The sequence below is a fragment of the Symphalangus syndactylus genome, chromosome 1 (assembly GCF_028878055.3).
Source record: "Symphalangus syndactylus isolate Jambi chromosome 1, NHGRI_mSymSyn1-v2.1_pri, whole genome shotgun sequence".
In the NCBI taxonomy this organism is placed as follows: Eukaryota; Metazoa; Chordata; class Mammalia; order Primates; family Hylobatidae; genus Symphalangus; species Symphalangus syndactylus.
The window spans coordinates 123,759,129-123,780,996 of NC_072423.2; the positions used below are offsets into that span (position 1 = coordinate 123,759,129).

At 43.3% G+C, this 21,868-nt stretch overlaps 1 long non-coding RNA gene, 1 other non-coding gene and 1 pseudogene across 3 annotated transcripts in view; all 3 read right to left on the reverse strand.

Annotated features, from left to right (window-relative positions):
* Positions 1–21,868, reverse strand: part of LOC134731750 (uncharacterized) — a 34,857-nt gene that overhangs the window by 9,670 nt on the left and 3,319 nt on the right. The gene's annotated exons all lie outside the window — the stretch shown is intronic.
* On the reverse strand, positions 5,705–5,808 carry LOC129461669 (small nucleolar RNA U13). Its single transcript, XR_008650646.1, has one exon. It is a non-coding gene; the product is annotated as a small nucleolar RNA U13 (small nucleolar RNA).
* LOC129489156 (small ribosomal subunit protein uS9-like) lies at positions 6,255–6,639 on the reverse strand (annotated as a pseudogene).

Sequence of the window (21,868 nt, forward strand, 5' to 3'; positions counted from 1 at the left end):
ACTTCTGAAAACTGTCGCTGTCATTAAGTCTTCTGTTATGATTCTTTTTTCCCTCTTAATTTCTTATTAAGAGCCTTTATGGGGGCTGGGTGCTGTGGCTCACACCTGTAATCCCAGTGCTTTGGGAGGCCAAGGTGGGAGGAATACTTGAGGCTAGGAGTTTCAGACCAGCCTGGGCAACATAGTGAGACTCCATTTATATATATATATATATATTTTTTTTTTTAATTTAGCAGCACAAAGATTGCTTGAGCCCGGGAGTTTGAGGCTGCAGTAAGCTATGATCGTGCCACTGCACTACAGCCTGGGCAAAAGAGTGAGACCCTGTCTCTAAAACCAAACAACAAAAACAAACAGAAAAAAAGAAGGCTCTTATAAAAAAAAAAAAACATTGCACATTGATTTTGTATCCTGAGACTTTGCTGAAGTTGCCTATCAGCTTAAGGAGATTTTGGGCTGAGATGAAAAATCACAAGCATTCTCATAAACCAATAACAGACAGACAGCCAAATCATGAGTGAACTCTCATTCACAATTGCTTCAAAGAGAATAAAATACCTAGGAATCCAACTTACAAGGGATGTGAAGGACCTCTTCAAGGAGAACTACAAACCACTGCTCAATGAAATAAGAGAGGATACAAACAAATGGAAGAACATTCCATGCTCATGGGCTGGAAGAATCAATATCGTGAAAATGGCCATGCTGCCCAAGGTAATTTATAGATTCAATGCCATCCCCATCAAGCTATCAATGACTTTCTTCACAGAATTGGAAAAAATGACTTTAAAGTTCATATAGAACCAAAAAACAGCCTGCATTGCCAAGTCAATCCTAAGCCAAAAGGACAAAGCTGGAGACATCACACTAGCTGACTTCAAACTATACTACAAGGCTACAGTAACCAAAACAGCATGGTACTGGTACCACAACAGAGACATAGATCAATGGAACAGAACAGAGCCCTCAGAAATAATGCTGCATATCTACAACCATCTGATCTTTGACAAACCTGACAAAAACAAGAAATGGGGAAACGATTCCGTATTTAATAAATGGCACTGGGAAAACTGGCTAGCCATATGTAGAAAGCTGAAACTGGATCCCTTCCTTACACCTTATACAAAAATTAATTCAAGATGGATTGGGCAAGGACTTCATGTCTAAAACACCAAAAGCAATGGCAACAAAAGCCAAAATTGACAAATGGGATCTAATTAAACTAAAGAGCTTCTGCACAGCAAAGGAAACTACCATTAGAGCAAACAGGCAACCTACAGAATGGGAGAAAATTTTTGCAATCTACTCATCTGACCAAGGGCTAATATCCAGAATCTACAATGAACTCAAACAAATTTACAAGAAAAAAACAAACAACCCCATTAAAAAGTGGGCCAAGGACATGAACAGACACTTCTCAAAAGAAGACATTTATGGCCGGGTGGGGTGGCTCAAGCCTGTAATCCCAGCACTTTGGGAGGCCGAGGCGGGCGGATCACGAGGTCAGGAGATTGAGACCATCCTGGCTAACACGGTGAAACCCCGTCTCTACTAAAAATACAAAAAATTAGCCGGGCGTGTTGGCGGGCTGTAGTCCCAGCTACTCAGGAGGCTGAGGCAGGAGAATGGCGTGAACCCAGGAGGCGGAGCTTGCAGTGAGCTATCTCGCCAATGCACTCCAGCCTGGGGGACAGAGCAAGACTCCATCTCAAAAAATAAAAAATAAAATAAAAATAAAATGAAATAAAGAAGACATTTATGCAGCCAAAAGACACATGAAAAAATGCTCATCATCACTGGCCATCAGAGAAATGGAAATCAAAACCACAATGAGATACCATCTCACACCAGTTAGAATGGTGATCATTAAAAAGTCAGGAAACAACAGGTGCTGGAGAGGATGTGGAGAAACAGGAACACTTCTACACTGTTGGTGGGACTGTAAACTAGTTCAACCATTGTGGAAGTCAGTGTGGCGATTCCTCAGGGAGCTAGAACTAGAAATATCATTTGACCCAGCCATCCCATTACTGGGTATATACCCAAAGGATTATAAATCATGCTGCTATAAAGACACACGCATATGTATGTTTATAGCGGCATTATTCACAATAGCAAAGACTTGGAACCAACCCAAATGTCCAACAATGATAGACTGGATTAAGAAAATGTGGCACATACACACCATGGAATACTGTGCAGCCATAAAAAAGGATGAGTTCATGTCCTTTGTAGGGACATGGATGAAGCTAGAAACCATCATTCTCAGCAAGGACAAAAAACCAAACACTGCATGTTCTCACTCATAGGTGGGAATTGAACAATGAGAACACATGGACACAGGAAGGGGAACATCACACACCGGGGCCTGTTGTGGGGTTGGGGGAGGGGGGAGGGATAGCATTTGGAGATATACCTAATGTTAAATGACAAGTTACAGGATGCAGCACACCAACATGGCACATGTATACATATGTAACTATCCTGCACGTTGTGCACATGTACCCTAGAATTTAAAGTATAATAATAATAAAAAAAGAAATATCTTGCACACAGAAAAAAAAAATTGGCTTTCCCTCTGCTAACCTGCAGTTTGGGAAAGAGCCTGGATAAAGATTCAGGACATGTGGCAACTGGGACCCACTCTGCCCTTAACTGCTTAGCTGGTCATTCATTCAACAAATAAACACTGAGAGCCTACTATGTGTCAGGCATTGTTCAAGACACTGCTAGGGATACAGTGGTGAACCAAAGAGACCAAATCTTCTTCATTTCTTTTCTTGCTTGGAGATAGGGGACCTTCATCAGCTCTCATGGCTTTTTCAGAGCTATCATTCCAGAATTATATGAATGAAGGAAAAACAATTTTCTCTCTCTCATTCAAGGCAAAGGGGTATTCAAGGGGCCTCAGGAGGTAAAGCAAGTGGTGGCATTTTCTTGGAAATATTTCAGAATCTGGATGGATGGAGAGAGAGAGATTACATAACGAAAAGCCCACAAATGTTGGTTCATTGCTGGCACAGAGTGAACACAGTGAACACTTAACTAAATATCTGTTTGGTGGATGAATCATGTGGGAAAAAGAAGGGGACTTAGTGGGTGGCTGCAGGGAGAATTTCCTCACTGTGACTCAAGGCCCTCACATGTGCCTCTTTCTCTCTCTCCTGTCTTGGGAGTACTGTTCCTTCTGTAACTCCCCCATCTCCTCAGGCATTTGGACCCACGTGTTCCAGGCCTGAGAGTCCAGAATTTCCACCCTCTGTGATACAAAGAAGAGGCCCTGGCTCATTATTGACTATAACCCTAGGGTTTTTCCTCTTAAGAGGGAAACCTTCCCTCTCTTAATCTTCTGGGTCTTCCTAAGAGGAAACAATGTTTGCTTCCTAGGCACCTAATATAAACTTCCTTAATGTGTTTAAGCCTGGGGTCACAGATTCAAGTGTACACAGAAACAGGCCAGGCAGGTAATGTAAATTGTGACAGACAATAAGGAATGCTGGGGTCTGTGGTGACCTGGAGAGCTGAGCCTCATGTGAACAGAATCATACTTTAAAAAAGTACTGTGTGGGCCAAAACAGTGGCACTCATGTGTGGGTGTTCGAAGATCAGTGAACTAACAGTTTATGGCATCTATTATTAGAAACAAGTCAGAAAAACTTGTCAACTTTTCATTCTTCTCTCTGCGGCATGTCTCCCTGAGACCACATGGCTGCTTGAATGAAGGGAAAGAAGAGGAGGACATGCCCATTGGAGAATGTAGGTTAGTCTCTTAAATAGTATTCTACCATACTCACATTTGGCTTGGATAGGACATTTTCTTGGGCTAAACTCCATAAAATTCCTATAGAGGGCCGGGCGCGGTGGCTCACGCCTGTAATCCCAGCACTTTCGGAGGCCGAGGCGAGCGGATCACGAGGTCAGGAGATCGAGACCATCCTGGCTAACACGGTGAAACCCCGTCTCTACTAAAAATACAAAAAATTAGCTGGGTGAGGTGGCGGGCGCCTGTAGTCCCAGCTACTCGGGAGGCTGAGGCAGGAGAATGGCGTGAACCCCAGGGGGCGGAGCCTGCAGTGAGCCGAGATCGCGCCACTGCACTCCAGCCTGGGCGACAGCGAGACTCCGTCTCAAAAAAAAAAAAAAAAAAAAAAAAAAAAAAAAAAAAAATTCCTATAGAGGCACAATTACTGACTCAAACAAAAGCTGCCTTTGACTACTGAGAGAGGAGTGTCTGGGTCAGAAGGATCAATTTTCTGAAGAATCAGTGAGCAATTCTGAGTGGAACTAATCAGGCTTGTGTTGTGTCACCCTTTATTTATAACCCATGGTTCAGTGTTCTGAAATCTGACCACTCCTCCGACTTCCCCCGACCTCCTTCTACTTTCCTAACATGTGTGCAAATGTAGCACATGTGTACACACACAGAAATACAAGGATGAAGAAAAGCATTTTTCAGAAACAAGAAGGCTCAGAGAGATGTTAGAGCCTTCCTGACAGTACTGGAAACAACAAAAGATGCAAGGGTGTGATGGCCAGTGGAAGTAATTTAACTCCTCTGCCTCCAGGGAATCACAAGGTCTCAGGAAAACAGCCATGAGTAACAAATTAGCTCCCCAGAAAGGCAAATTCCTGGAGGATTAAAGACAGGGAGTGCTCCCAGCAACATTTCTAGTTACTAATGCCTAGGGATAGGAAGGGCAATCAATTAATTTTTCCCTCAGGATTCCAACTGAGGTTGTCCCATAAAGTATTGGGTCATATTTCCAAAGCCACGTTAGGTCAGGCCTTGGTTACCCATCACATTAGTTAAGGTTATATTGGATTCAGGGAAAAAAAGGAAACTTTGGCTGACTTAAACAAAAAGGAGGATTATTGGGAAGCTCCTGTGGGCTTTGATGAAATCAAAAAGAAAGCTGGATAACCACAGCTCAGCAAGGGAAGAAACGGAGCACCAGGAGTTCATGGTTGTGTTGCCAATGATATGATTCTGTTTCAGTGTGCCCAAGCTCTCTGGTTCTTTGGGATAAAAGGATCTTACGAGCCCTATGACTTAACTTGGGTTGCCGAAAGGCAGAGGGATTCTGGTGTGATGCATGGAGAGAGTGCTCTCAGGAGAAATCTGTTACGGGAGTGAGGGAAGCAGGGTGGGACAGGTGACAGAGCTAAGCAAGCCTAGCCTCAGCCTGATCCGGTGGTGGGACCTGGAGAGTGAATGACGCGACTGAGTTATCCCACTTTGAAGCAACGGTGTTCCTCTCCCTCCAGGGGGAGAACATACTTTCTCAAGCATTTTTGGGCAAGATGATTCAATAGCAGGGCCACCTGTGAGGTGTTCGTAGCTGACATTCACAGCAGCTGGCGGATGGTGCACTGCCTAGTCAAGGAGCTCTGGGCAGAGCGCCAACAGAATCCACTGCTCCTGGCTTGGGTAAGGTGTCCACTCAAGAGCAATTAGACATTGAGAGAGAGGCAAAACCTTGAAGTCTAGACATGGCAGCAGGGGCTATCGCCAGAGGAAAGTGAACAAGAGTGATGTGCAGTTATACCAAATGGTGTCCACAGTACCCACTTGAATAACTTCTACTTAAAATGATCTCCTGGCCAGTGTGTACAACTGGCCAGGTGTTTCTTCCTCAGTAAGGAGAGTATTTCCCAGGCACTTAACATAATCTCCTTTTTTTTTCCTTTTTTTTTGTTTTTCTCACGTCAGTCGGGTAATATGTCGACATGGTAACAAGGTTCGAGGGTGGCTTATCTCACACATGGGCGGGAACACCCAATCATCATGCTCATGAACTACAAAAGGATCATCTCTGTTTTTTTTTTAAAATCCCTCAAACATTGTTTATTATACAAGTAAACCCCAATTCTCTCTTTTTTTTTTTTTTTTGAGACAGAGTCTCGCTCTGTCTCCCAGGCTGGAGTGCAGTGGCGCGATCTCGGCTCGCTGCAAGCTCTGCCTCCTGGGTTCACGCCATTCTCCTCCCTCAGCCTCCCGAGTAGCTGGGACTACAGGCGCCCGCCACCACGCCCGGCTAATTTTTTGTATTTTTAGTAGAGACGAGGTTTCACTGTGTTAGCCAGGATGGTCTTGATCTCCTGACCTCGTGATCTGCCTGCCTCTGCCTTCCAAAGTGCTGGGATTACAGGCGTGAGCCACCGTGCCTGGCCTGTAAACCCCTATTCTCGTGATGGACTTATTGGTAGGATTTCGGGTAGCAAGCATGGGTACCAGGGTCTCTTGATTTTTTGGATTAGTGGTGGTGGGGGTCAGCCACCAGCAGGGTCCAGTCGTACTGTATGAGGACGTCTTTGATCTTTGTCTTTGATCTCCTTCTTGGAAAACTCATCCACATACTTCTGGTAATAGGACACCAGGGCTTTGAAGCTGGACTGATGGATAGCATATATCTAGGCCATGTGCTCACCACCTTTCACATGGACATGTCCATGCCAGCCAATCACTCCTTGTCCAGAAGCAGAACTGGTTCCAGCAGCTCGTATATCAGTGTGTACAGCTCGATCATCTCCAGGGGCCGCCTGTTCACCTTGATTGCTGCGTTTGCAGTGTGCCACAGCTGTGGCTGTCTTCTTGCATCTGAAGACCTGCACAAATTGCAATGAGCCCTTGGAAAGCATGGCTACAGGTGTAGATAAGAACTCCTCTCTTTTTTTTCTTTTTGAGACGGTCTTTCTTTGTTGCCCAGGCTGGAATGCAGTGGAGCAATCTCAGCTCACTATAACCTCTGCCTCCTGTGCTCAAGCAATTCTCCTACCTCGGCCTCCCAAGTAGCTGGGATTACAGGTGCCTGCCACGAAGCCCGGCTAATTTTTGTATTTTTAGTAGAGATGGGGTTTCACCATGTTGGCCAGGCTTTTTTTTTTTTTTTTTTAACGTAATCTTAATAGAGAGCTCTTCAGTTTAACCACAGTCCTTGACACTCCCTACTGTCTACCACAATTGGTCATATGATAGACTCTGTGTGCATTTGAGTTTGTGACCCCAGGCCTAAACCCATTAAGGAAGAGTATGTTAGGTGCCTAGGTACATAAGTAGAAGTGGAATTTATGGATTCTGGGGCATGAATGTGTTCCGCTTTAGTGTGTATTGCCAAAGAGTTCTCCAACATGGTTGTATCATTTGATACTGCTTTTAACAATGTATGAAAGTAGGCTGGGCACGGTGGCTCATGCTTCTAATCCCAGCACTGTAGGAGGCTGAGGCGGGCAGATCACCTGGAGTCAGGAGTTCAAGACCAGCCTGGTCAACGTGGCGAAACCCCATCTCTACTAAAAAAGTACAAAAATTAGCTAGGCGTGGTGGTGCATGCCTGTAATCCCAGCTATTTGGGAGGCTGAGGCAGGAGAATTGCTAGATCCCGGGAGACAGAGGTTGCTGTTAGCCAAGATCACACCACTGCATTCCAGCCTGGGCAACAGAGCAAGAGACTGTCCCAAAACAAACAAACAAACATACAATGTATGAAAGTTCCACTTGCCCCACATCCTTACCAGAACTTGGTATTGTCTGTCTTTTTCGTTTTACCTATTCTAGTAGATACGCAGTATTATCTCATGGTGGTTTTAATTTGTATCTCTAGGTGGGGCATGGTGGTTCACACCTGTAATCTCAGCACTCTGGGAGGCTGAGGCAGGCAGATCACTAGGAGTTTGAGACCAGCCTGGGCAACATGGCGAAAACCCATCTCTACTAAAAATAAAAGGAAATTAGCTGGCTACAGTGGCACATTCCTGTAGTTCCAGCTACTTGGGAGGCTGAGGTGGGAGAATCGCTTGAGCGTGGGAGGTGGAGGCTGCAATGAGCCATGATCTTGCCACTGCACTCCAACTTGGGTGACAGAGGGAGACCTTGTCTCAAAAAAAAAAAAAAAGAAAAGAAAGAAAAGTATTTGGCATCTGCCTAATAAGTAATGAAGTCAAGCACTATTTGATGTCTTTTCTTGTTGGTTCAAGTGAACTGTTTATGAATTCTGTATATGAATATACAAAGCTCTTGGCCTGGTGTGGTGGCTTATGCCTATAATCCCAACACTTTGGGAGGCTGATTCGGGACAATGGCTTGAGGCCAGGAATTCAAGGTTACAGTAAGATATGATAGTGCCACTGCACTCCAGCCTGAGTGACAGAGCGAGACCCTGTCTCTTAAGAAAAAAAAAAATGTTCTTTAACTCAAAAAAACCAAATCCTCTGCACTGTGGCCAATGAATAATTTTATGGCAGATGGGTCTTTTGCCCCTCCTTTTACACTAATATATAATTATTACATATTGAACATAATACTGAAGCCCAGTATATTCACCCGTTTGGTGAAGTTGAGATTATAGCCCACGTTTCCTGACAAGCTGTGCACACATCTGTTGGTTCTCATTGGCCTGGCATCCCTTAATCCTACTTACCTCTCCTTTCTTCCTTCTCCATTTCAACCATGGGACTCCAGGGAGGTTACCAATCACATTATTCCCTCCCTTTGGCTACCTGGCCATAAACTGGGCCCATCAATTTATTTCTCCATAAAACTTGAAACTCAAATGAAAGGCTCTTGAAGTCTCATAGATGTGCCCTGAGAGCAGGCCCAGGGTCACCTGCTGGTAAGGACCTGGAGCTTCCCAGTTTCCTGTCCTTCCAAAGGTCATGATCTCTAGCTCTTCCCTCAGTTCTGGAACTACTCCAGAATCCTCTTTCCAATAAACCCCTTCTTCCCTTAATCAGAGTCAGTTTCTATTGTATGTTAGTCAGAGAACTAATATAATCCCAATTCTCTTTTTTTCTGCCACCATCAATGAGCAAAATGGGAAATTTTTAGATTATTTAATTGCATTATACTTATTCATATTTTATTTAGTACATTTTGTAAATAAGATTTTCGTGGCTGGGCGCAATGGCTCACGCCTGTAATCCCAGCACTTTGGGAGGCCAAGGTGGGCGTATCACCTGAGGTCAGGAGTTCGAGACCAGCCTGGCCAACATGGTGAAACCCTGTCTCTAAAAAAATATAAAAATTAGCTGGGCATGGTGGCACGCACCTGTAGTCCTAGAAACCTGGGAGGCTGAGGCAGGAGAATCACTTGAACCAGGAGATGGAGGTTGCAGTGAACTGAGATTGTGCCACTGCACTCCAGCCTGGGCAATAAAGTGAGACTGTCTCAAAAACAAAATTGGCTTTTAATTTCTTGAAATTGGCTTAGTTGGTCATTGCATGTTAAAACCATAACTGCAGCTACTCAGGAGGCTGAGGCTGGAGTATCCCTTGAGCCCAGGAAGGAGTGGTTGCAGTGAGCCAAGATTGCAGCACTGCACTCTGGTTAACAGAGTGAGATCCTGCCTTAAAAAAAATTGGCTGGGCACGGTAGCTCATGCCTGTAATCCCAGCGCTTTGAGAGGCTGAGGTGGGTGGATCACCTGAGGTGGGGTGTTTGAGACCAGCCTGGCCAACATGGTGAAACCCCATCTTTACTAAAAATACAAAAATTAGCCGGGTGTAGTGGTGCATGTCTGTAACCCCAGCTACTTGGGAGGCTGAGGCAGGAGAATCCCTTGAACCCAGGAGGCGGAGGTTGCCGTGAGCTGAGATCACGCCACTGCACTCCAGCTTGGCCTGGGAGACAGAGTGAGACCCTGTCTCAAAAAAAAAAAAAAAAAATTAAATGTAATTTCATTTAGAAAACCATAGCTGAGTTTTTGAAATATGCATCATTTGAGTACCTATATCCCAGGTTTATTTATACTAACAGGGAGCTAGCAACTTAGAAAAACATTTTTATTTCTATCCCTTTGAATCATCTAGTCTAAGGGGAGGCAAACTTTTCTATAAAGAGCCAGATAGTAAATATTTTCGTCTTTGTGGACCACATGATTTCTCTCATAACTACTCAACTGCTGTTGTAGCCACAGATGGTACATAAATGAATGGGTGTGGCCATGTCTTAATAAATAGACACTGCAATTTTTGTTTTTGTTTTTGAGATGGAGTTTTGCTCTTGTTGCCCAGGCTGGAGTGCAATGGTGTGATCTCGGCTTATTGCAACTTCCACCTCGTGGGTTCAAGCGATTCTCCTGCCTCAGCCTCCAGAGTAGCCGGGATTACGGGCATGTGCCACCACATCTGGCTAATTTTGTACTTTTAGTAGATATGGGGTTTCTCCATGTTGGTCAGGCTGGTCTCGAACTCCCGACCTCAGGTGATCCACCGGCCTCAGCCTCCCAAAGTGCTGGGATTACAGGCGTGAGCCACTCGACCTGGCCCTTTTTTTTTTTTTTTTTTTTTTTTCTGAGATGGAGTTTCACTCTTGTTGCCCAGGCTGGAGTGCAATGGCAGGATCTCAGCTCACTGCAACCTCTGCCTCCCAGGTTCAAGCGATTCTCCTGCCTCAGCCTCCTGAGTAGCTAGGATTACAGGACGTGCCACCACGCCTGGCTAATTTTTGTATTTTTAATAGAGATGGGGTTGGTCAGGCTGGTCTCGAACTAGCCTGCCTCGGCCTCATAAAGTGCTGGGATTACAGGTGTGAGCCACTGCACCTGGCCGACACTGCAATTTGAATTTTATATAATTTTCAGGTGTCATGCATAATGTATTCTTTGATTTTTTTTAAAAGAACATTTTAAAAATGTCAAAATGATTCTTAGTTTTCAGGCCATAGTGGCCAGATTCATTCTGTGGGGCACACTTTACCAACTTCTGCTCTAATCTCCTGACTGATTATACATTATTATTATTGTTATTATTTGAGACGGAGTCTTGCTCTGTTGCCTAGGCTGGAGTGCAGCGTTCGAGCTTGCCTCCACCTCCTGGGTTTAAGTGATTCTCCTGCCTCAGCCTCCCAAGTGGCTGGGATTACAGGTGCACACCACCACTCCCAGCTAATTTTTGTATGTTTATTTTTGTATTTTATTTTATTTATTTATTTATTTTTGAGATGTAATCTTGCTCTGTTGCCCAGACTTGAGTGTAGTGGCACGATCTCGGCTCAGCCTCCCAAGTAGCTGGGATTACAGGCGCATGCCACCACACCCGGCTAATTTTTGTATTTTTAGTAGAGACGGGGTTTCACCATGTTGGTCAGGCCGGTCTCAAACTCCCGACCTCAAATGATCCACCCGCCTCAGCCTCCCAAAGTGCTAGGATTATAGGCATGAGCCACCATGCCTGGCCTGATTATACATTATTGAACATAAGAAATATTGACTTCTTAAATTGAGATTATAAAATAATTGGCACTATTTATGGAATAAATAGTAACTTGTCTCCTAAATTGATGAGAATATAGTCAAGGATATAACTATAAAATAGTAACTGGATAAAATTTTTCTTATTCCCAGGAATTCCTATGTAACATAGCAGAACGTAGAAAGATCATACTATATACTACATTTCTTTGTAGTTTTTTGGGACTATCTAATTTTATAGCATACTAATTAAATATTTATTGTTAACATAGAATCAAGGAAAATAAGGGGCTTTAAGATATAAATCACTTAGTCACTTACAATAATAATGATGCCTAGATTTATACAGTTAGTTTACAAAAATTATAGTTTTATATATTATCTTTTATGATCCTCACAACAACCCTGGAGGTAGACAGGCAAGGTCTTATTATCCTAGTTTAAAGAAGATCAACCTGTCCAAGATTACACAAGTGACAAGGGAGTGGGAGAGATACTCTAGTCACATCTCTGAATCATAGTCAAAAGTTGTTTCCGTAAAATATAATGCTACAATCATACAATTCAAGAACAGGTAATGAGTAAATCCTGCTTCACCAGCTGAGGAACATAAGACATCTCACCATAAGGATGCCTTTAGTTTGTCAACTCAAGCTGCATGCGCCTAGATTAGTGGAAAATCTAGACCTTTCCTTCTCCCCTCTTAGCTCAACCTCCTTCCCCTGATAAGCTTAGGAGTCACAGTGGTCACAACCACAGCTGATTGCTCTGGAAGGTATCATCCTAGCTGCTGCAGAAGCTGAGAGCCTGGTGTCACTGCTGATTCTGAAATGTTTTAAAGCAATATCTTTGTCAGTTATACCCTTGAAAAGCCATGCCTTTTGTCAACTTCCACTGCTGACCACAGGATTTGAGCACAGTGTCCTTATGTCTACTAAAGCCCCAGTCAGAAACAATTGCAGCCCATCTCAAACCCAAGTTCCAGCTACCAATACTGTGATCTCTTGCTGACACATAGGCCATCTGAAAGAAATGACTTGGATTGAGATTTGTGTCCTCGCTGGGGCTGATACTGGTACACCTTCCTTCAAGACTTCCACTAAAAAAGGAAGGGAGATGCCTTTTTCCTCAGGATTACACATTTAGACAAGAGCACTCAAAACCAAGTGGTACAGGGATCCCAGTATTACAGTTCTTTGGATTCATTCATTCAGTCTCTTCCCCAGGGCATAAGCCAAGTGCAGACATAAATTGCACTAAAGCCTTTATTTACTTACTTATTTAAAATTTAACTTCTTGTTACGAAAATGTCCAAACATACAAAAAAAAAAAAAAAAAAAAAAGAAGGCCAGACGCAGTGGCTTATGCCTGTAATCCCATGTAATCCCAGTACTTTGGGAGGCTGAAGCGGGCGGATCACTCAGGAGTTTGAGACCAGCATGGTGAAACCCCTGTCTCTACTAAAAAATACAAAAAATTAGCTGGGTGTGGTGGTGCGCACCTGTAATCCCAGCTACTGGGGAGGCTGAGGCAGGAGAATAGCTTGAACCTGGGAGGCAGAGGTTGCAGTGAGCCGAGATTGCGCCACTGCACTCCAGCCTGGGCGACAGAGCGAGACTCCCTCTCAGAAAAAAAAAAAATAAATAAAATAAAATAAAATGTATGCAAGACAAGAGAGACATCTACCATGGTTTTGAGCAGTAAGAAGCATAATTAGATTTTTATATGGGTTGGTCTTGAACTCCTGGGCTCAAGCGATCTTCCTACCTTGGCCTCCCAAAGTGCTCAGATTACAGGTGAGCTACCGCACCTGGCCTGAATTTATTTTCTTAGTATCATTCTGAACTTGTCAATTTTAACACCATTGATGTGATAAGTGATTTAAAGTACATTCTGTGCTTTGGGAGGCCAACGTGGAAAGATTGCTTGAGCTCAGGAGTACAAGACCAGCCTGGGCAACATGGCAAGACCCAGTCTCTATTAAAAAAATAATAATAAAATAAAAATCTATCAATAGGCCAGGCACCGTGGCTCACATCTGTAATCCCAGCACTTTGGGAGGCCGAGACAGGTGAATCACCTGAGGTCAGGAGTTCAAGACCAGCCTGGCCAACATAATGAAACCCCATCTCTACTAAAAATACAAAAATTAGCTGGGTATTGGTGGGGCACAGTGGCTCACGCCTGTAATCCCAGCACTTTGGGAGGCCGAGGTGGGTGGATCACGAGGTCAGGAGATCGACACCATCCTGGCTAACACGGTGAAACCCCACCTCTACTGAAAATATAAAAAAATTAACCAGGTGTGGTGGTGGGCGCCCCTAGTCCCAGCTACTCAGGAGGCTGAGGCAGGAGAATGGCGTGAACCCAGGAGGCAGAGCTTGCAGTGAGCCAAGATCACACCACTGTGCTCCAGCCTGGGCAACAGAGCAAGACTCTGTCTCAAAAAAAAAAAAAATTAGCTGGGTGTGATGGTGTACACCTGCAATCCCAGCTACTTGGGAGGCTGAGGCAGGAGAAAGGAGAATCTATTGAACCCAGGAGGCTGAGGTTGCAGTGAGATCGTGCCTTTGCACTCACTCCATCCTGGGTGACAGAGCAAGGCTCTGTCTCAAAAATTAAAAAAAAAAAATCTAACAATAAACTTACTTTGCTTTAAAGAGAAATATTTTCCTGAAGAACTAAAATGTAATACCAAAATCTCTAAACATACTTAAACAATATTTCCAGGATTTTCTACCTGTTCTCTGATTTTCTCCTTTTCCTTTACTCAATTTACTGGCTTTTATTTAATGAATTTTTGGTGTCTGATTGAGGCTAAAGATTGACTGCTCTGGCACCCCTACTAGTGATTTCCATCTTTAGGTCATTCAAATTACATTTATAAGACTTACTTTTCCTATAACTAGTATTTGCATCTGCATTTTCATAAAATAAGAGCAAATAAATATTCCAATAATTGAACACTACTCAAATAACTGAACACTACCATACCATGTGGACAACCACAGGGATGCTGCTTAAACTGAAGCAATGACTGACGGTCACTGCCACTGCAAGTTTCACTCGCTTGGTAGCTTAGCTATCAAAGTCAGCATTTGATGTGTAAAAGAAGGTTTAGGCATGTTGATGGAGGATGCATGAAACCCTGTTATTGACTGTGACAAACTAGACTGTTTCTGTTAGCTTACTTGTTAGATCTCCTCTAGACAGTTAGTTCTGGGGGAACAGTAGCCACATCTGTATCTGTATACTTATTTTACTCCTAGCATCTGTACAAACTGTACATGCTGTTTTTGTTTGTTTGTTTGTTTGTTTTTTAAGACTGAGTTTTGCTCTTGTTGCCCAGGCTGTAGTGCAATGGCACAATATTGGCTCAATGCAACCTCCGCCTCCTGGGTTCAAGGGACTCTCCTGCCTCAGCCTCCCAAGTAGCTGGAATTATAGGCATGCACCACCACACCTGGCTAATTTTGTATTTGTAGTAGAGACGGGGTTTCACCATGTTGATCAGGCTGGTCTCGAACTCATGACCTCAGGTGACCTGCCTGCCTTGGCTTCCCAAAGTGCTGGGATTACAGGCGTGAGCCACCGCACCCGGCCCTGTACGTGCTTTTTATTTTAAATGGAAGAATAAATGATGTATGCAAAGGCTGGGCGCCGTGGCTCACGCCTGTAATCCCAGCACTTTGGAAGGCCGAGGTGGGCGGATCATGAGGTCAGGAGATCGAGACCATCCTGCCTAACATGGTGAAACCCTGTCTCTACTAAAAATACAAAATAAAATTAGCCGGGTGTGGTGACAGGCACCTGTAGTCCCAGCTACTTGGGAGGCTGAGTCAGGAGAATGGTGTGAACCTGGGAGGCAGAGGTTGCAGTGAGCCAAGATCGCACCACTGCACTCCAGCCTGGGCGACAGAGTGAGATTCTGTCTCAAAAAAATAAATAAATAAATAAAATAAAATGTATGCAAGACAAGAGAGACATCTACCATGGTTTTGAGCAGTAAGAAGCATAATTAGATTTTTTTTTTGAGACAGGGTCTTGCTTAGTCACTCAGGCTGGAGTGACATGATAGTAGCTTACTGTAATCTCGAATTCCTTAGCTCTAGTGATCCTCCTGCCTCAGCCTCCCAGGTAGCTAGAACTACAGGCACGTGCCACCATACGAGCATAATTTAAAAAATTTTTTTTGTAAAAACGAGGTCTCCTTATGTTGCCCAGGCTGATCTTGAATTCCTGGGTTCAAGTGATCCTCCCACTTTGGCCTCCCAAAGCACTGGGATTACAGGATTACAGCCACCTCACCCAGCCTAGATTTAATTTTTAGTTTTTTATTTTGATTCTGTGGTATTTGTATTTGTCTTAGTCCATTTGGACTGCTATAACAAAATATAGCCTGGGTGGCTTATAAACAACTGAAATTTATTTCTCACAATTCTGGAGGCTGAGAAGGCAAAGATCAAGGTGCCAGCAGATTCGGTGTCTGGTGAGGACCTGCTTCCTTATAGACAGCTGTTTTCTCATTCTAATATCACATAAGGGACCAGGGAGGGGTGTCTCTTAGGCCTGTTTTATAAGGGCACTAATCCTGTTCATGAGTGCTCTGCTGTCATGGTCTAATCACCTCAGGAAGGCCCCACCTTCTTTTTTTTTTGGCCCCACCTTCTAATACCATCACCTTGGGGGTTAAGAGTTCAACGTATGAGTTTTGGCAGGACACAACATTCAGACCATAGCAGTAATAGACAATTTTTTTTTGGAGACAGAGTTTCATTCTTGTCGCCCAGGCTAGAGTACAATGGCTCGATCTCGGCTCACTGCAACCTCTGCCTCCTTCATTCAGATGATTCTCCAGTCTCAGCCTCCTAAGTAGCTGGGACTACCGGCATGCACCACTATGCCTGGCTAATTTTTTTTTTTTTTTTTTTTGAGACGGAGTCTCGCTCTGTCGCCCAGGCTGGAGTGCGGTGGCGCAATCTCGGCTCACTGCAAGCTCCGCCTCCCGGGTTCACGCCATTCTCCTGCCTCAGCCTCTCCGAGTAGCTGGGACTACAGGTGCCCGCCACCATGCCCGGCTAATTTTTTGTATTTTTAGTAGAGACGGGGTTTCACCATGGTCTCGATCTCCTGACCTCGTGATCCGCCCGCCTCGGCCTCCCAAAGTGCTGGGATTACAAGCGTGAGCCACCGCGCCCAGCCTGCCTGGCTAATTTTGTATTTTTAGTAGAAACGGAGTTTCACCATGTTGGCCAGGCTAGTCTCAAACTCTTTAACTTTGGTGATCCGCCGGACTCGTTCTCTGAAAGTGCTGGGATTACAGGCGTGAGCCACCGTGCCTGGCCGCAGATGTGGTACATTTCACGTTTGAGTATTTTAGAAAATAAAAATAAAATAAAATAACTGATAATTCCATTCCTTGAAGTTAACATTTGGGTGTGTTTTCTAGTATTTTTCTGTATTTGTATTATTATTTGTGAGATGGGGTCTTGCTCTGTCACCCAGGCTGGAGCGCAGTGATGTGATCAAAGCTCACTGTAACCTTGAAATCCTGGGCTCAAGCAAAACCTGCCGTCTCAGCCTCCTGAGTAGCTAGGGCTACAGGCATAGGTCACCACACATGCCTGGCTACTTAAAACAAAAATGTTAAATGTTCATCTAGAACATATTGTTTAGTAACCTACTATTTTACATTAAAACATTATCCACCTTCTCCTACAATAGAAATTGTAATGGCTATAATACATGATTATTTCACTATCACATCTATTTTTAAAGAAACCAGGCCCAAATCTAGTTGCCATAATATGAAATTCTGATGAACAGGACCACAGAGCAGTGATTTTCATCAGGATCGTGCCTGTTAAAAGCTGGCTACTCCATGGCATGCACAGCTCCAGGATGGGAGATTAACTTCAACAACCATTCATTTAGTTTGGTTTGATTTTCTGCCAGTCTCATGACCGACTAGAAGCACGTCCTAGAACAGAGAATGTTATGTTTGGTGTCCAAGGAAGCAGCAAACTAGAGGCGCCATCCCAAATTCTAGAAAAATAGAGTCAACAATTGTTTCACACCAAAGTCATCCATTTTCTGAAGCAAATTTTGAACTAAAATGTTGAAAATATTTTGTAAGGCAGATTAAACGTCATGTGGGGAAAATAACTTGTCAGTGCAAAATGGAAAAGGAACTGAAAACAGACTTATCTGTAGAAAAATTTTCCTTTCAAGATTCTACAGTGTAAACGTCCGTCTAAAAGATGAATGGCTTAAGCCAATTCACTGTCACTTGCTTCTGAAGTGTTTCCCAGGCACCTTAGTTATCAGCCACCCTGCCCCTAGGGTATTGAGGACAAATAAATATGTTTCAGGTAGCTTGACAACAGGAAAGAATTATAAGGACAAGAAACTACCTGCAATACCAGTTGGGAGTGTCCTGAAAAGTGATGTGCTGAAATACTGACCCTTCCAGCTGGTTAACTTTCATAATCATGCATTTACTTTTCAATGGCAACTGAATATATGACTGCCGGATGATTCAGGGGAAAAAATGCAGTATTGTGTGTGGAATTGGAAGAGATTCAAAGTGAGTGCCATGGCAGTGACTAACTTCTTTCAAAAGCTTAAGGAACAATGCATAGGCCTTTGAGTTAGTTGGTGTAGTAAGTATTGTGTTTTCACCATCAGTATCCATTTCTATATTTGGTGACAGTACTCCATTTTTCTCTTCCAGGAACCACTCCTCTCCTATAGTCCATGATCTTTGGGTGGACCAGAGGTAAAGCATATGACTCAAATTTGGCTAATCACAGCACAAGAGTTTTCCTTGCTACAGTAATTTGTTAAACGATGGGAAGGTAACTCCCTATCCTTTAACAAATTACTGTAGCAAGGTAATTGGTTCAGTGAATCTCGGAGCTACTGGAAGGGATCTCTTTCTTGCTGGACTTGGACTGGAGTGAGTATAGAACTAAAGTTTTTGAGAACTGTCTTGCTGCCAATGATGAAGTCTGAGTATAAGCCAATATGGAGAAAAGCTGATTGGGTTTTTTTTTTGTTTTGTTTTGTTTTTAAAAGAAACGGGATCTTGCTATGTTGCCCAGGCTGGAGTGCAGTGGCTATTCACAGGCACAATTGTGGTGCCATATAGCCTTGGGACTCCTGGGCTCAAGCTTCCTGAGGTAGCTGACATTACTACTACGGGTACATACCTGGGCCTTTTTTTTTTTTTTTTACCCCCCCAGAAGGCTCTCTTTTTATTTGTCTGACCTGAAATGGGCATAAGTTGCAACGGATTGAAAATTCTAACTCTACCTTTATTTTCACAAGTGTCTAAATTAAACATTTATAAGAAAATTGATGTTTTATAAAAACAAAAGACATGAAAACTCTGTATTCAAATATTTTCTGTGAACATTGAAAATGCCTTCTAGGAATATGGCATTGTGGGGTGTATACAAGAAAATAGATCTTTTCTCAAAAAGCATATAATCTGCTTGGGAAGACAAGAACATTATTAAAAAAAAACCCTTTAGAACACAATGAGTTGTGGACAGTAATACATATAAATAATCTGAATGGCAATATATAATAACTGATAACTATCTACAACCAAAACCAGCCTAGAACAAAAGCATGAGTAAGAGGCTTTAGGCTACACTTCTGAGCATTTTCTTTTAATTCTCAAGACATCTGTCCTTGTTTTCCTAATCTTTAGGTGGATTCATACATTTGTATTTCCTACCTGGTATTTCCTCTGAATTACTGACTTGTAACTCAAACACCACATCTGCTCCCAACCACTTCCTACCACTTCCACTGCTACCTGAATTATTGTGATAGCCTAACTGGTCTTCCTGCTCTCACCTTTGCTCCTCTAAAGTCTATTCATAATGACCAGTTTAAACTATTCTTATTAGGAAACATTTCAAACACACAGCAAAGTTGAAAGAATTTTACAGCAATCACTTCTACATCCACCACTTATATTCTACCATTAACAGAATAGTCCTTTAAATAATGGCAGATGTGTAGTTCCTCTGCTCAAAACCCTCCCACGGCTTAGCTCACTCAAAGAGGAAAAACCAGGCTGGGCGTGGTAGCTCACGTCTGTAATCCCAGCATTTTGGAAGATTTTAGGAGGCTGAGGTGGGAGGATCACTTGTGGGCAGGAGTTTTAAGACCAGCCTGGGCAACATAATGAAATACCATCTCTTAAAAAAAAACTTAGGCTGGGCGCGGTGGCTCACGCTTGTAATCCCAGCACTTTGGGAGGCCGAGGCGGGAGGATCACGAGGTCAGGAGATCGAGACCATGGTGAAACCCCGTCTCTACTAAAAAGACAAAAAATTAGCCGGGCGTGGTGGCGGGCGCCTGTAGTCCCAGCTACTCGGAGAGGCTGAGGCAGGAGAATGGCGTGAACCCGGGAGGCGGAGCTTGCAGCGAGCCGAGATTGCGCCACTGCACTCCAGCCTGGGTGACAGAGCAAGACTCCGTCTCAAAAAAAAAAAAAAAAAAAAACTTAGCTGGGCGTGGTGGTGGATGCCTATAGTCCCAGTTACTAAGGAAGCTAAGGCAGGAAGATCACTTGAGCCCAGAAGTTCAGCGCTCCAGTGAGCTATGAGCACGCCATTGCACTCCAGCCTGAGTGACAAAGCGAGACCCGTCTTAAGGGGAAAAAAAAAAAAAAAGAAAGGCCAATTTGTTACCATGGTCACCAGTATGATCTGGCCTCTATTACTATTCTTCCCACTTGTCCTTTACTCTTCAGCCTTGTTATTGCTTCTCAAACATGGCAGGCACATTTTTGTTTTAGGGCCTTTGCACTTGCTGTTCTTTTGCTTGAAATGCTCTTCTCCCAGGTATTTACATGGCTTGCTTCTCTTTCTTTAGATCACCTCATCGGTTCTGACTCTTCCAAGTATTAAGTTGAACCATATGACCCTTACGTCACACAACCGGATTGAACCATTCAAACTTAAGGTGTAATGTCATTCTCAGGTCAAAAATTATTTTTAAAAATCAGTAATTTCATACGATTCAAGCTTATAAAATAGCAACTCCATCCTACCCTTTCATTCTCACCCTGTTCCAATATTCTTACAGCACTATTATCTTATTTATTATTTGTATATTGTATGTGAGATCCTCACAGATAGGGAATTTGTCTGTTGTCCACTGCTGTGGGCTCTCTGTGCAGAGTAGGATTTGGTCTATAGCAGGCCTTCAGGATGCATTTATTTAAAGAATGAGTAGCTGAGACTACAGGTGTGCACCACCACACTTGGCTAATTTTTTCATTTTTTTGTATTTTGTAGAGATGGGGTCCCACTATATTGCTTAGGCTGGTCTCAAACTCCTAGGCACAAGCAATCCTCTCACCTTGGCCTCCCAAAGTGCTGGGCTTACTGTTGTGAGCTACCACACCTGGCCAAAAATGAATTATTTTTTTAAAAATTTTTCTTTTTTGAAGCAAAGTCTTACTCTGTGGCCCCGGCTGGAGTGCAGTGCCATGATCTCGACTCACTGCAGCCTATGCCTCCCTGGTTCAAACGATTCTTGTGCCTCAGCCTCCCGAGTAGCTGGGACCACAGGTGCATGACACTATGCATGAATGAATTCTTAACATTGAAGTCAGAGTGATCTTTTGAAAATACAAATCTGATCATGTTGCTTTCACTAAAAACTCGATTGGTTTGCAGATTTCAGAACAAAGATTAGAATCTTTACCACAGCCTCTAAGACCCTGAATGGTGGACCCTTAACTCTCCAGACTCACCTCACATTCTCTCACTTCAGTCCCTGGGACTCTGTTGCTTCTATCATGAGCTCTATTTCTGCTCTTTCTTGCTTTCCCCCACTTCTGCATGTAGTTTATACTCTGAGGCACTTTTAAATCTCGGCTTGAAACATCTATTCCCAGGAGAAGGCATTTCTGACACCTCAGGTTAGGTCAAGTCCCAATGCTTTTATGCCCCCATGGCAGCACATACCTACCCTTTGTAATACCTGTTAGATTTTGAAGGTACTTTTGTGAGATTGTCTCCCTTACCAGTTTCATAAGAAAAAGAAACAGCTTTGTTTTTGCTTCCCGTTGGATGTCTAGCATTTGCAAATTATCTAGCACATAGTGGGAGCTTAACACTCATTAAAAAAATATATATCAACAGAAACTCTGGAATTCTAGCTCCCTAAGGGCAGAGATTGTTTTGTCCCTGTGTCAAGTACCTAATTGGGTGTCTGATACACAGCAGATAAATAATAGTTTGTTAAATAAGCTATAATATGAAGGATGTTTTTTACTCATTTATAGTAAGTATATAATGCAGAAAAACCATCACTTGATAATCAGTGATTAGGTGTTCATAATTGACACCTACACAAAATCCCAAATTTTCCCTTCTCATCAACCTTTCCTCAAGACTAAGATTGAACAAAGTAATTTACCCTTCATTTTTTCCCTGTTTATTCTCTGGTGGAGTAAATGGTGAGTGCCCTGGGTAGGAGAATCCACGCAGAACCAGAATTACCCATAAGTGAGATTTTGCACACTAACCAAAAAACCATAGCATTCTTTTTTTTTTTTTGAGGTAGGATCTTGCTCTGTCACCCAGGCTGGCTTGCAGTGGTGTAGTCATGGCTCACTGCAGCCTTGACCTCCAGGACTCAAGTGATCCACCCA